Source organism: Nerophis lumbriciformis, linkage group LG05 (assembly GCF_033978685.3).
Source record: "Nerophis lumbriciformis linkage group LG05, RoL_Nlum_v2.1, whole genome shotgun sequence".
Classification (NCBI taxonomy): Eukaryota; Metazoa; Chordata; class Actinopteri; order Syngnathiformes; family Syngnathidae; genus Nerophis; species Nerophis lumbriciformis.
The window spans coordinates 44,629,132-44,641,852 of NC_084552.2; the positions used below are offsets into that span (position 1 = coordinate 44,629,132).

The 12,721-nt window shown below is 39.7% G+C and overlaps 1 protein-coding gene across 11 annotated transcripts in view; it reads right to left on the bottom strand.

Moving 5' to 3' along the window:
- Positions 1–12,721, bottom strand: part of m1ap (meiosis 1 associated protein) — a 71,338-nt gene that overhangs the window by 37,914 nt on the left and 20,703 nt on the right. The window lies entirely within an intron of this gene.

Below are 12,721 nucleotides of genomic sequence, written 5' to 3' on the forward strand. Positions count from 1 at the left end.
CATTAATAAGTACTTAATAATGACTAGTTAAAAGCCAATATGTTACTAATTTGCATGTTAATAAACAACTAATTAATGGTGAATATGTTCCCCATACTAAAGTGTTACCATGTTTTTTTTACTGGTGCACAAAATGAACCGTGCATGAACATCACCTTGTTCAAACAACAAAACCAACACAGAGCATAAACTCACAACAAATTACACACCTGCAAATCAGTGTGACTTCTGCTGTTGCTGTATCCGTAATACGCCGATAGGGAGAAGTTTTTATTTACATGATGACTCGGGTGTGTCTTGACCTCTGCCGAACCCGAGGCTGACTCACCGAACCCCTAGGGTTCGATCGAACCCAGGTTAAGAACCACTGGTCTAGTGGGACAGGCGGAAATTAAGACGGAGAAAATGCGGTCGTTTATCGATTATTTAATGTTTTTGTGCGGCCCTGTAGCAAATGCATCATGAACCGGTATCGGTGCCCTAGCTGGTGGTATGAGACCACTGACCTAAATTTTAACATTGTTACATGTATTATACATCAATCATTCATCAATTAAGGGAAGCCTTTACATGATTACATGTTGCCATGAGGCAAAACACCAGCTAGCTTTATCTGAAAATCATCAAGAGACAAATAACATTAGCTCCTCATTCCATTTAATGAAGTCCTCTGCACTTTCCAAACTTGACCTAGGACTGCGCACCATGCGAACACATTCTTTGACCGGCCTTTCTCCAACTTCAACTACTCTTGTTCTCCCCCACACACTCATCATCCAGCGGGTGCTAACAGGCTTCCCTTTCATTCCCGACACTCCCGTTTTGGTCTCTTCTCTCCCAGCAATCTTTACCCGGTGGGAGGTAGCAGGAGATTTCGACAGCCTGAGTGATATCATTGTTAGCGCTTGTCGCCTGCACTCACACACAGTTTAAAGAGTGTGTGTGATCATAGGCGCACAGGTGACTGAACACTAAGTGCAGAGTGTGTGTGTTCTCTTACTGTTAAGATGGTTTGTTCCCACACAGCAGGGGGGGTGTCTCATGACTGTCCAGCTGTGTTTTTGTGTGTGTGTTTTGCAGGGTGGATCCTGAGGCCAGAGCAGGCTGGGGTAGAATTAAACTTGTGTTTTAGAGGATTTACCATTCCCAATCAGTTAACCTCAACATTAGCTTCTCCCAACACATGCAGGACACTTTATTCAGTACACACGCAAATAATGGGGTTGAAGACAATTGCTGTATTTTAGAGGCTCTCATTACTAGGGATGTATGCTAAGTACTGGTATTTTTTGGTATTGGTTCCTAATTGGGTCGATCCAGGAGGACCATTAAGGTTCTGGACAAATGATACCGCTATCTGTATTTTCTTTATCCTGCTGACCATCGTAATTATGACACACTGTCATATTCACTTCAGGTGCTGCTGCTACGCGTAAAAAAAGACACAGGTAGGATCTGATAATCAACTTTGAATGATCCCGAATAACAAAAGTTTGTAACACAACAATATTTCCTCCTCAAAAGTCCCTCAAAGACACGCCTGGCAATAATAAAGTCACAAGCACTTCATCAAGGGGACGGCGTGGCGAAGTTGGTAGAGTGGCCGTGGTTACTGGGGTTCAATCCCCACCTTCTACTATCCTAGTCACGTCCGTTGTGTCCTTGGGCAAGACACTTCACCCCTTGCTCCTGATGGCTGCTGGTTAGTGCCTTGCATGGCAGCTCCCGCCATCAGTGTGTGAATGTGTGTGTGAATGGGTGAATGTGGTAATACTGTCAAAGCGCTTTGAGTACCTTGAAGGTAGAAAAGCGCTATACAAGTATAACCCATTTATCATTTATTTATTTATTATCAACTGTCTTCCAAGCAATCTATAAATTCACAGACCAATTAATTCATTCCAAAAATTTAAACATTTACGTAATATATCCAGCCATCCATCCATCCATTTTCTACCGTTTGTCCCTTTCGAGGTCGCAGGGGCCGCTGGAGCCTATCTCAGCTACATTTGGGCGGTAGGCGGGGTATACCCTGGACAAGTCGCCACCTCATCCCAGGGCCAACACAGATAGACAACATAAAGTTGCTCTGAAGCAAAACAGCATCCGCTCACAGGTCTAAAGTCACCATCTTGCATCACTCCATTGCGCTGTGTTTGCGTGGCATCAAAACACAGCTTGCCTAAATATACACCCATCTAACATACTAATTGATTGTATTGATTTCTATCATATATTTAATATGAAACATAATGTACACAGTGATGCATTTGAGTGGTCCTTACAAGATGATGGCATAAAAACTGCATTGCACTTTGCACTGCAAACATAGTTGACTTGTTTAAGTATTTCCCTGCTGTAAAATGTTAGATGTTGGTGGGGTTCAACCTCTTGTGCTAATACAAATGGTGATAAAAATGCATCTTTATTTACACCAATTACATACAGTACCGATAAAAGTACACATGAATATGGGTATCGATAAAGAATATCGATATTGGTATCTTTGTCGATAAAATGCTAACAAAATACATCCCTAGTCATTACAAATAATAATGCTCACTTTTTATTGTATAATTTGACAGTACCCAATAAATACATGGGTAAAATGTATTTAATATGATCATAATTGCTTGGATTTACATGACATCACATCCGGCGTATTAAATATGCGTGGTGGTCATGCTAGTGTCTGATCTCAATGGGTACTAGGCGCCATTTAGCCTTTCTCCTTTCTCGAAGAAAAATGGCCATGTGTTTGTGTTGTTTTTGGCTGTACGAATAGTTCAAATCGCGAAAAGGATAACCGTTTCTTCAGAGGTCCTCAAGAGGTAGTCAAGAAGGACGGAAGAGGGCAAGATTTTACAAAAACGATGACAAAAGCGGCATGCGCTCCAGTCCAAGGGAGCAAGCAAAACCGAAGAACGCACAAGTTTGCAGTGATCACTTCATTAAAGGCCTACTGAAACCCACTACTACCGACCACGCAGTCTGATAGTTTATATATCAATGATGAAATCTTAACATTGCAACACATGCCAATACGGCCGGGTTAGCTTACTAAAGTGCAATTTTAAATTTTGCGCAAAATATCCTGCTGAAAACGTCTCAGTATGATGACGTCTGCTCGTGACGTCACGGATTGTAGCGGACATTTTGGGACAGCATGGTGGCCAGCTATTAAGTCGTCTGTTTTCATCGCAAAATTCCACAGTATTCTGGACATCTGTGTTGGTGAATCTTTTGCAATTTGTTCAATGAACAATGGAGACAGCAAAGAAGAATGCTGTAGGTGGGAAGCGGTGTATTGCGGCAGGTGTTGTGCTGGATAACGCACCCCCGCCGTAGAATGCACCCCCTGACTGTTTTGCCGGATAACACAGCCGGTGTTTCATTGTTTACATTCCCGAAAGATGACAGTCAAGCTTTACCATTGGCCTGTGGAGAACTGGGACAACAGAGACTCTTACCAGGAGGACTTTGAGTTGGATACGCAGACACGGTGCAGTGAGTACGCATGCAGCTGTGGCTTCCAAACATTTGATCGCTTGCACGTACGTGCGTGCCGCTATGTGCATGTCACGTACGTAACTTTGGGGACTTTGGGGAAATATATGTGCTGTATGAACTTTGGGGAGGTGAACAGTACTTTGGGCTGTGGGATTGAGTGTGTTGTGCAGGTGTTTGAGTTTTATTGGCGGGTTATATGGACGGGAGGGGGGAGGTGTTTGTTATGCGGTATTAATTTGTGGTATATTAAATATAAGCCTGGTTGTGTTGTGGCTAATAGAGTATGTATATGTCTTGTGTTTATTTACTGTTTTAGTCATTCCCAGCTGAATATCAGTTCCCACCCGCCTCTCACAGCATCTTCCCTATCTGAATCGCTCCCACTGCCCTCTAGTCCTTCACTCTCACTTTCCTCATCCACGAATCTTTCATCCTCGCTCAAATTAATGGCGAAATCGTCGCTTTCTCGGTCTGAATCGCTCTCGCTGCTGGTGGCCATGATTGTAAACAATGTGCAGATGTGAGGAGCTCCACAACCTGTGACCTCACGCTACTCGTCTGCTACTTCCGGTACAGGCAAGGCTTTTTTATCAGCGACCAAAAGTTGCGAACTTTATCGTCGATGTTCTCTACTAAATCCTTTCAGCAAAAATATGGCAATATCACGAAATGATCAAGTATGACACATAGAATGGACCTGCTATCCCCGTTTAAATAAGAAAATCGCATTTCAGTAGGGCTTTAATGGTTTGTTTAACATATTTTTCAATATACTTTACTCGTTTAGTATTTCCCATTGAAGTATCATCTTAATATTGTTTATATTTTAATTTTTAACAAACAGATACTTGTAACAGATTCTTTGTCAAGAAAGGTTTGTTACGTTTTTTTTGGACACAAATCTGCCAGAGTACCCATGACAACAGGACAAATATTTAATATGGTGATTTAATAATTGTTTGTTTGTTAAACGATATGCAGTCACGGATGCAAAGTTAAATCATGAACTACAACCTTACCCGAGCAAAAACTATGCATAGTTATTGGGGAATGTCTTGATACCCATTTCCTTGACCATGCCCCACACAAATAAGTTGTAGGCCTCCATGCTTTTTTCATCTGTTTTGTTGTGTAGACTGATGTCTGGAGCACAAGATAGTTCAATATGTATGTCCTTAATATCATTCGACAAATCGTTTTGATGAAGTATTGGGATCTATTCCATTGCATAGTTAGATTTTTTGCTCATTACTGCTTTTTGCAGGAAAAACTACGCCTCTCGCGTACTCAGAGAGCTTGTGCACTGCTTGCTGCACAACAGTCATCTTGGCTTGGTTGAACTCCAACGCTTTTTTACGTCCAGGAAGAACGTGACTGAATACAAGCTATTCAGATTAAAATGTTACTGTGCACATGGACCCCGAAAAAAATTATCCAATTAGGACATGCATTTCCATGCATCACACCTTAAATAGGAATACTTTATTATATGCGCAGCACCAATCTTAAATGGAAGTAGAAGAAGAAGAAGCAGTGACTTCCATTGTAAACACACATGGCTCAGTGCATTTCTGATTGTCCGACGTTGTCACAGTATTTATTTATCAGTTTTCCTTGTGTTCGCTACCTTTGTTTCACCTTTATTTTTGAAATGGAGCTGTTCTGTGCCCTCCATGTTGTGATATGTATGGGTTGCCGTAGTTTCTGTGGTCGCAGACATGGGGTCATCAGGGCGCGTCATCATGTTACAGCCTGAGGACAGCAGTTAACACTTGGAGAAGCTGTAAGACTGTCAATAAAACAGCTCGTATATTGTTTAATTGTTACATCGACACATGACGCTCAAGACCATATTTCAGTTTTGCTAGGTTTCTAGAGCAACAAACTCAACATTTATAACGCTACTTCTGTACATGTTGAATAAGGTGAGACAGCAGCAAGATAATCACTTCATTATGAGATGATTAAATTACAGTATAGCTGATGTCAAAGACATGCGCAGTAAGGATAATTTCGACCCGCACTTTGGAAGGAGTGTTTGCATGCGCTCCAATCTGAATGACTAACGGCATAAACCACCCGTCTCGGTAGAAATTAAATTTTAATCCAAACGCGTGTGATCGGGTCAGAATATTCCGAATGGCGTGTTTACATGAAGCATTTTTATTCCAGTTCGGCTTTTAATCCAATTAATTGTGTCTATGTACAAATAGCTAGTATCTTACCCCCAGGTAAAATAAGTCATATTGATACATTTAATTACATATTGAATTGTATTTATTAGATACCATTAGCATGTACAGGTGTACCTAATGATTTGGCCATGGAGTGTACATGTGGTGTGTGCAGTTGTCTTCAGCCTTGAAGCCCAGCAGTCTTATCACCTAAGCTGATTATTTGGCAAGTGTTTTTTTGGGGTGAGTGGAGAAAGAGGATTTTAGAAAAAAGGATATTAGGCTTTAAGTTGTTTTCGAACATGGTTGTTAACGCCACTACAATCCAATTGTTTTGAGACATTTTATTAGGGCATTGGTGGCACTCTTGTTTACCCGGGTGTCACCTTGTTTTTGGGTGAGACATATCACATTTGCAACAACACAACTACATGTGTCATATACACTTAATACTTCATTGCCAGTTGTTTTGCACTTGCTTTTGTGTAAATGCTTAAGTAAGCAGATTAGATTTAACTGTCCCCAAAAGGTACAAGCGGTAGAAAATGGATGGATGGATGTCCATAGATAATTGTTGGATATAATGTTGTGCTCTTTTTTGTATAGGGTTGGTAAAAGATTCAATACTGTGATACTAAGTTGATACCAACACGCAGAAAATACATTAATACTTGCTTTTTCAGTGTTGTCAGTACCGAACACTGTGCACTTTTTCCTTGGTGAGCGGCGTCAATTCTTGACGCGTGAGCACTGAGTCAGCGTCGAAGAAGAGCGCCAGCTGTCTTATAAAAATAACCCAGTGTTTCCCATGTGTTTAGTTTTTTGTGGAAGCCTGTCACCAATGCAGATTTGGCGCTTCTGGTCCATCCTGGCATATGAACAAATTGTAATAAAACTTTGGCAGTGAAGCATAACTGTAGGAGTGGCATAAGTCTGCTTTACAACACACCTCATATGTGCCTGATTTGCCAGAGAATAAGACATTGCAGAAATGATCTGTGATGCACTTTAGTAACTTGTTTTGTTATATTTAGCGAGTAAAGGTACATATTTAAAGTAAAAGAGAGGTGTACCTTGCATCATGCATTTATTTGGCCATCAAATACAAGCGGTCATGAAAGTATTCGCCGCATTAGTGAGTGCAGAGATGCGCCACCAGAAGCTCAAGGAGTGTGCTTTACCACAGCGTGCAGAAAACCTCCAGGAGTGTGCAACACAACCTTTAGCACTTTGATAAATTATACGAAAACACATCTTAGAGACACTCTTTTGTGGTTTGGCAACACTTTGAACACCGCTGGTTTACTTATTTCCCCAGGAAGGCAAAGTATGTCCTGTGGGCCATTTACTGAACACATCTCTTTTTTATAGGCCCTTGGCACATTGTAGAAATAAAACCTACAAAAAAAAGAAACAGTGATAAACAGAACAAAAAGGAATAACGAAATGAGAAAAGGGTTGAAATGTTGATACTAGTAAGCAAAATATGTTTCTTTAAATATGTTTTAGCCTTTTTATTTTCCAATTTCATTACAAATCACATGATGTCACACTACCACCATATTGAAAGAATATTAAGAATAATATATTGCAGGTTGACTATAAGCTGCTGCTGGTCTTTTTTGAATGTATATACCTCTTGGAATTTGGGATTGCAATTTGAAATCTGTAAAAAAAGATGCTGAAGCACCGCGATCTTAAATGCTTGACAGTGTTCAATAAAGTAGTGAATTTAAAAGTAAACGGCTTCTGTTTTAATTTTTTTTTATTTTACCCTGGTATCGAAAAAGTATCAAAGATCATGGACATTCATAGGTATCAGTATGGACTACTGAAATTCTGGTATAATGACAACTCTACTTCTGTGAAGAAAAAGAAAAACCCACTATGGTACCTAATATAACAACAAAAGTAGAGATGTCCGATAATGGCTTTTTTGCCGATATCCGATATTGTCCAACTCTTAATTACTGATTCCGATATCAACCAATACCGATATATACAGTCGTGGAATTAACACATTATTATGCCTAATTCTGTTGTGAAGCCCTGCTGGATGCATTAAACAATGTAACAAGGTTTTCCAAAATAAATCAACTCAAGTTATGGAAAAAAGTGCCAACATGGCACTGCCATATCTATTATTGAAGTCATAAAGTGCTTTTTTTTTTTTAACATGCCTCAAAACAGCAGCTTGGAATTTGGTACATGCTCTCCCTGAGATAATCCTGATACTTACTACAACTATGGGAAATACTATACTTTGACTTTCACAAAGTGCATTATTTTTTTTAAACATGCCTCAAAACAACAGGTACAAAAACAATGAAGGCACACAGCTTCAGTCCAGAGTATACTAGAGTAATAAAGTAAACAATAACATAGTCCTCCTTTCATGCAAGACTGCCTGGTATACTGTATAACAGGGAATTATAAACTGGGCTCAATCTGCCCTGCTCTAACGTATCTGTATGAGCAGTGTTGGGACTAACGCGTTACAAAGTAACGCGTTACTTTAACGCCGTTAGTTTCGGCGGTAACTAGTAATCTAACGCGTTATTTTTTTATATTCAGTAACTCCGTTACCGTTACTACATGATGCGTTACTGCGTTATTTTACGTTACTTTTTATGTAGTATAAAGTGTGTTTTATCGGAGCGCTGCGTTCTGATTCTTCTTGTGTCACAAGCCGGAGAAGAGAGAGAGACATGCGCTCTGTGTGGGTGTGTCTGAGTGTGAGTGTGGGGAGCGAGGGGGGGGCGTGTCTGATCATGGCGGAGCCAGAAGTCGAGTTTGCTAACATGGAGATATTTTCACTACTTTTCTTTTGTCGAGCACAAAGAAAAGAACATTTTAGTTAAATGTAAATTGTGCTTTGGATCAAAGATGCTATATACTGCCCAAAACAGCAATTCAAATCTGCTGAAACAAGCTACATAGCAACATGCTTCGACGAAGCTAGTAAAGAGAGACAGAGACTCTGATGCCACTTCACCTCCACCACCACCACCATTCACCGCTGAAGGTACACACTCTGTCAATCAATGTTCCCTCTAATTGTTCATGTGTGAGCAAACGCAAAAACTCCCTGAGCATTGAGTGGAGTCCATGTGAGCAACTTTAGACGTGCACAGTGTGGCTACACCAGCAGCACACCTGTCCCAAACCTCACTAAATAACAACTTACATCTCCATCCATCCATCCATTTCCTACCGCTTGTCCCTTTCGGGGTCGCTGGAGCCTATCTCAGCTGCATTCGGGCGGAAGGCAGGGTACACCCTGGACAAGTCCCCACCTCATCACAGGGCCAACACAGATAGACAGACAACATTCTCTTATTATTATAATCAAATGACAGCAGTCATTTCCATTTCTAATATAAGTGTTTAGGCCCACTTATAATGACAATAACAAAAAATATTGTTTTTCATGAACTGTGTACTTGTATTGTTTGTCTGGGTGGAGGTCCTGCTTTGGAAATAATTTGTACCCCTTTCAGACATTGCATTTAGTTCCCATTAAAACATTCACATGTTGCACAATGAGATGTAAGCAGGGGATCATGTGTACATTCCTGCAACTTCCTGTTTGTAAAAAATATATTTTTATTAGTATTTATTTAATATACTAACAGCATTTAATGATTAATATTTATAAATTAAGATTCCTAATAAATGACACTAGAATAAGCACACATTTAATTGGTAAATCATAGTGTAACGACCTGGAATGACACTTTATGTGTGGTGTTGGAGTTGTCCGACTTTTTGTGTGGCTGTAAACGCATCACTGGCTAAGTGCCATATGTGCAAGTGTTGGCGCACGTGAGAGAGCGAGCGGCTGCTGTTGATATAACAAAGTTGCTTTTGGTCTGGTTTGTACTGCAGAAAATGACCAGTTTTGCTAGATATCATTTTTTTTACTAATGTTTTGGTGATGTGTTTATGGCCGACAGTAAAGAGTTTTGCTCAGTAAAGTGATGGATGGAATTCATGTCCTCAAAGCGTCTCGACAGACGTTACAATATTTGAACAATGATGACGAAAACGGTTTTCTCTGTCGTGTCCGTGTCGTGTCGAAAATTGTTATGCGCTTATTTTTTTATTTGATTTTGTGCATGGCATAGATTTGCCGTGCGCAGAGGACGCTTGAGCAGTGCGCAATTGCACATGCGCGCTCCTGAGAGGGAACGTTGCTGTCAATTCTCTTATATACTCTTTCATTCTAGACTTCTAGAGTGTTTGATTATCACATCACTCTAAATGTATAGACTATAAAGTTCACAAACATAAAGAGGGATGCTAGTGGGCCAGGCCAATCTTTCCTTATCTCTAAACTAAAACTGGGGAAATGTGTAGTGTTCTGGGTTTCAGACATGATTTTGTATAAGAATTACTTGAGGAATAAAATGCCTGGTTAGACTTTGTGTATGTAGTGTGTGCCTTTCTTGGTTTACATCTATGCTGTTATTATGCTGTTTGTTACTTATGTATGTTATGTTGCAGCTATTTAAAATAGTTTTGTCAATTTGTTCTGGCCAGAAACAAATTGGCCTTTGTAACATATCTTTGTCTTTGTGTGTTGTATGTAGACCACATGGCTTAGCAGAGTTGAGTGATGCAAATGCATGTCAAGTTGATCAACAGATTGTATTATTCTCCACTACAATAACAGTACTGAAATGAAGGCTAAAAGGGCATTAATTGGAGCTTTAAAAAAAAAAGAAAAAAGAAGTAACTAAATAGTTACTTTTCACAGTAACGCATTACTTTTTGGTGTAAGTAACTGAGTTAGTAACTGAGTTACTTTTGAAATGAAGTAACTAGTAACTGTAACTAGTTACTGCTTTTCAGTAACTAACCCAACACTGTGTATGAGTAACAAAAACGTGCTGCAAGCTAGTGGTGAGTGCTTGAAGTGGCCTACCAGTCAGTCAGAGCTTCCGAAATGCTGCGTTGAGACAGGGCACCTTCGTTCACTGCAAGCTGCAAAGTGTGCATGCAGGGCAGACTAGCCACACCAAACTCCACTGGAGCTTTTGCCATACTGCGTGCATTGTCCCTGACCACAACGTGGGCTTTTGCCTTGGGGTGGTTTTTGTTGTATTTTTGTTTTTTCTCGGCGGAGTCTTTACGCGACAACTGTCTGTACTTCTCTCTAGGTCTGTGTACCGCTCCTTACAGCGGCGTTTTAAAAAGTCATTAATTTTACTTTTTGAAACCGATAATTTCTGATATTACATTTTAAAACATTTATTGGCCGATAATATCGGCAAAACAAAAGTATTAATAAAAATATTATTATATTATATTCACACTGCAGAGAGGAAAATCAGGAGGAAAAAGATGATTGCAAAGCCAAATGTCCGGCGTAGGAATATTTTGGCTTCAAGCAAGAGAGCAAGATGAGTCCATCAGCATGGCTGAAGAGCAAGTATGACCAATTTGTGATAGCATCAAAAAACAACAACAAAACTAACCACCCGACCCAGTTTTCCAAAATCTGCACTTCAAGATATATTATATACAATGAAGTGCATTTTTTGCCAACAGAGCTTGAGAGTCAATTGAGTTTTTATTGTTTGTTTACTCATTTACGAGTATTAAAAGTTCTTGACCTTACAATTACAATGGTAAAAAAAACTGTTGAGGAATCAAAATGTATTGCGTTTGAAAGGGATATTTGCAATATCACATTGCAGTGTAACCTTGATTTACAAACCCCTTATTGTGCACACTTTCCGATTTACGAACAAAACCCCGAAAATAAATATGCTTTGTTGTACGAACCTTGTCTCAGTGTACAAACAGTTCATCCACTCATTGTGTCCCTCACAGTGCAGCCTTTTTGTGCCAGGCAGCACATCCATTGTGGCTAGGCTGATCACTCTGTTCTCATTCAGTCAGCAGAGCAGTGCTGTTGTTAGCAACTGTGCTAAGTGCTACTTTGCGTGTTTTAAAGTGTTTTTTTAGCCTTTTTACAGCATTTTTCTAGTTTTATTAATGAAATATGAGTCCAACAAAATCAATGGACAAGCTCTGGACGTTATCCAGGGCGATGTCAACACTTCCTCCCCACATTCCCTTTCCACCAAGAAAATTAGCTGACAAAATAAAGTGGATTATATTTTCTATTCCTAATCATTGTACCGACCTGGCTGTTAAAGTTAAAGAGTTTTGTGATTTCAAACTGTGAGTGCACCACAGGGCTAGTGACACTGTGTGTGTGTGTGTGTGTGTGTTTAGGCAGGGCTTCTGAAAAAGAGGACAGTTCAGCTACCTGTTGTTTTGACTGTGTTATTAAATTGATCCATCACCCCCGTGTAATGTTTTTTTGATATACAGTCCTGTATAGCGCATTATATTGTGTTCAAAGTGTAAAAACCTTTACTAAAATATAGACTTTTGTCCAGGCTGGAACCCATTATTCATGTTCACCTTGTTTCTTATGGAGACATTTGCTTCATTATACAAACCTTTCTATTCACAAACCCTGTTCAACAACCAAATCAATTCGTAAATTAAGGCTCCACTGTACTACAAATATTAATTACTATTTTTCCAGTGACAAATCCACTTGTCTTATCTGTTAAAGATCTCTTAGATTGAAAGAAAAATAATGCATGCAAATATGAAAAAAATACAATCACCTCAATTCTATCTAGTACGTTATCCATATTTAATAACATTTAGCCAGCTGGAGCAACTAGATGGTGAAATGAACTGTACAGAAGATAATTTGTGCAATTTAGTTTGCATTGAAAACACTTTCCTGTGTTGAGGGCAGTGCATATGGCGTAAAGTGCTTAGCTGCAAATCGCCTTGGCGTGTCAATATGCACTTGTGTAGATATTGACAGTGTTGTCACAATATTGACTGATGTGGAGGACCCAGTAATCCATCGAGCCTGAGAGCAAAACGATTTTCAAACAGCAACAGCTATCATTTCATTGTGGTTTTAGATCACTTAGCAGCATACAGTATATCGTATTGATTCAGAGGTAGTGTCACACACTGTTTCTTTGTTATTGTGCCCA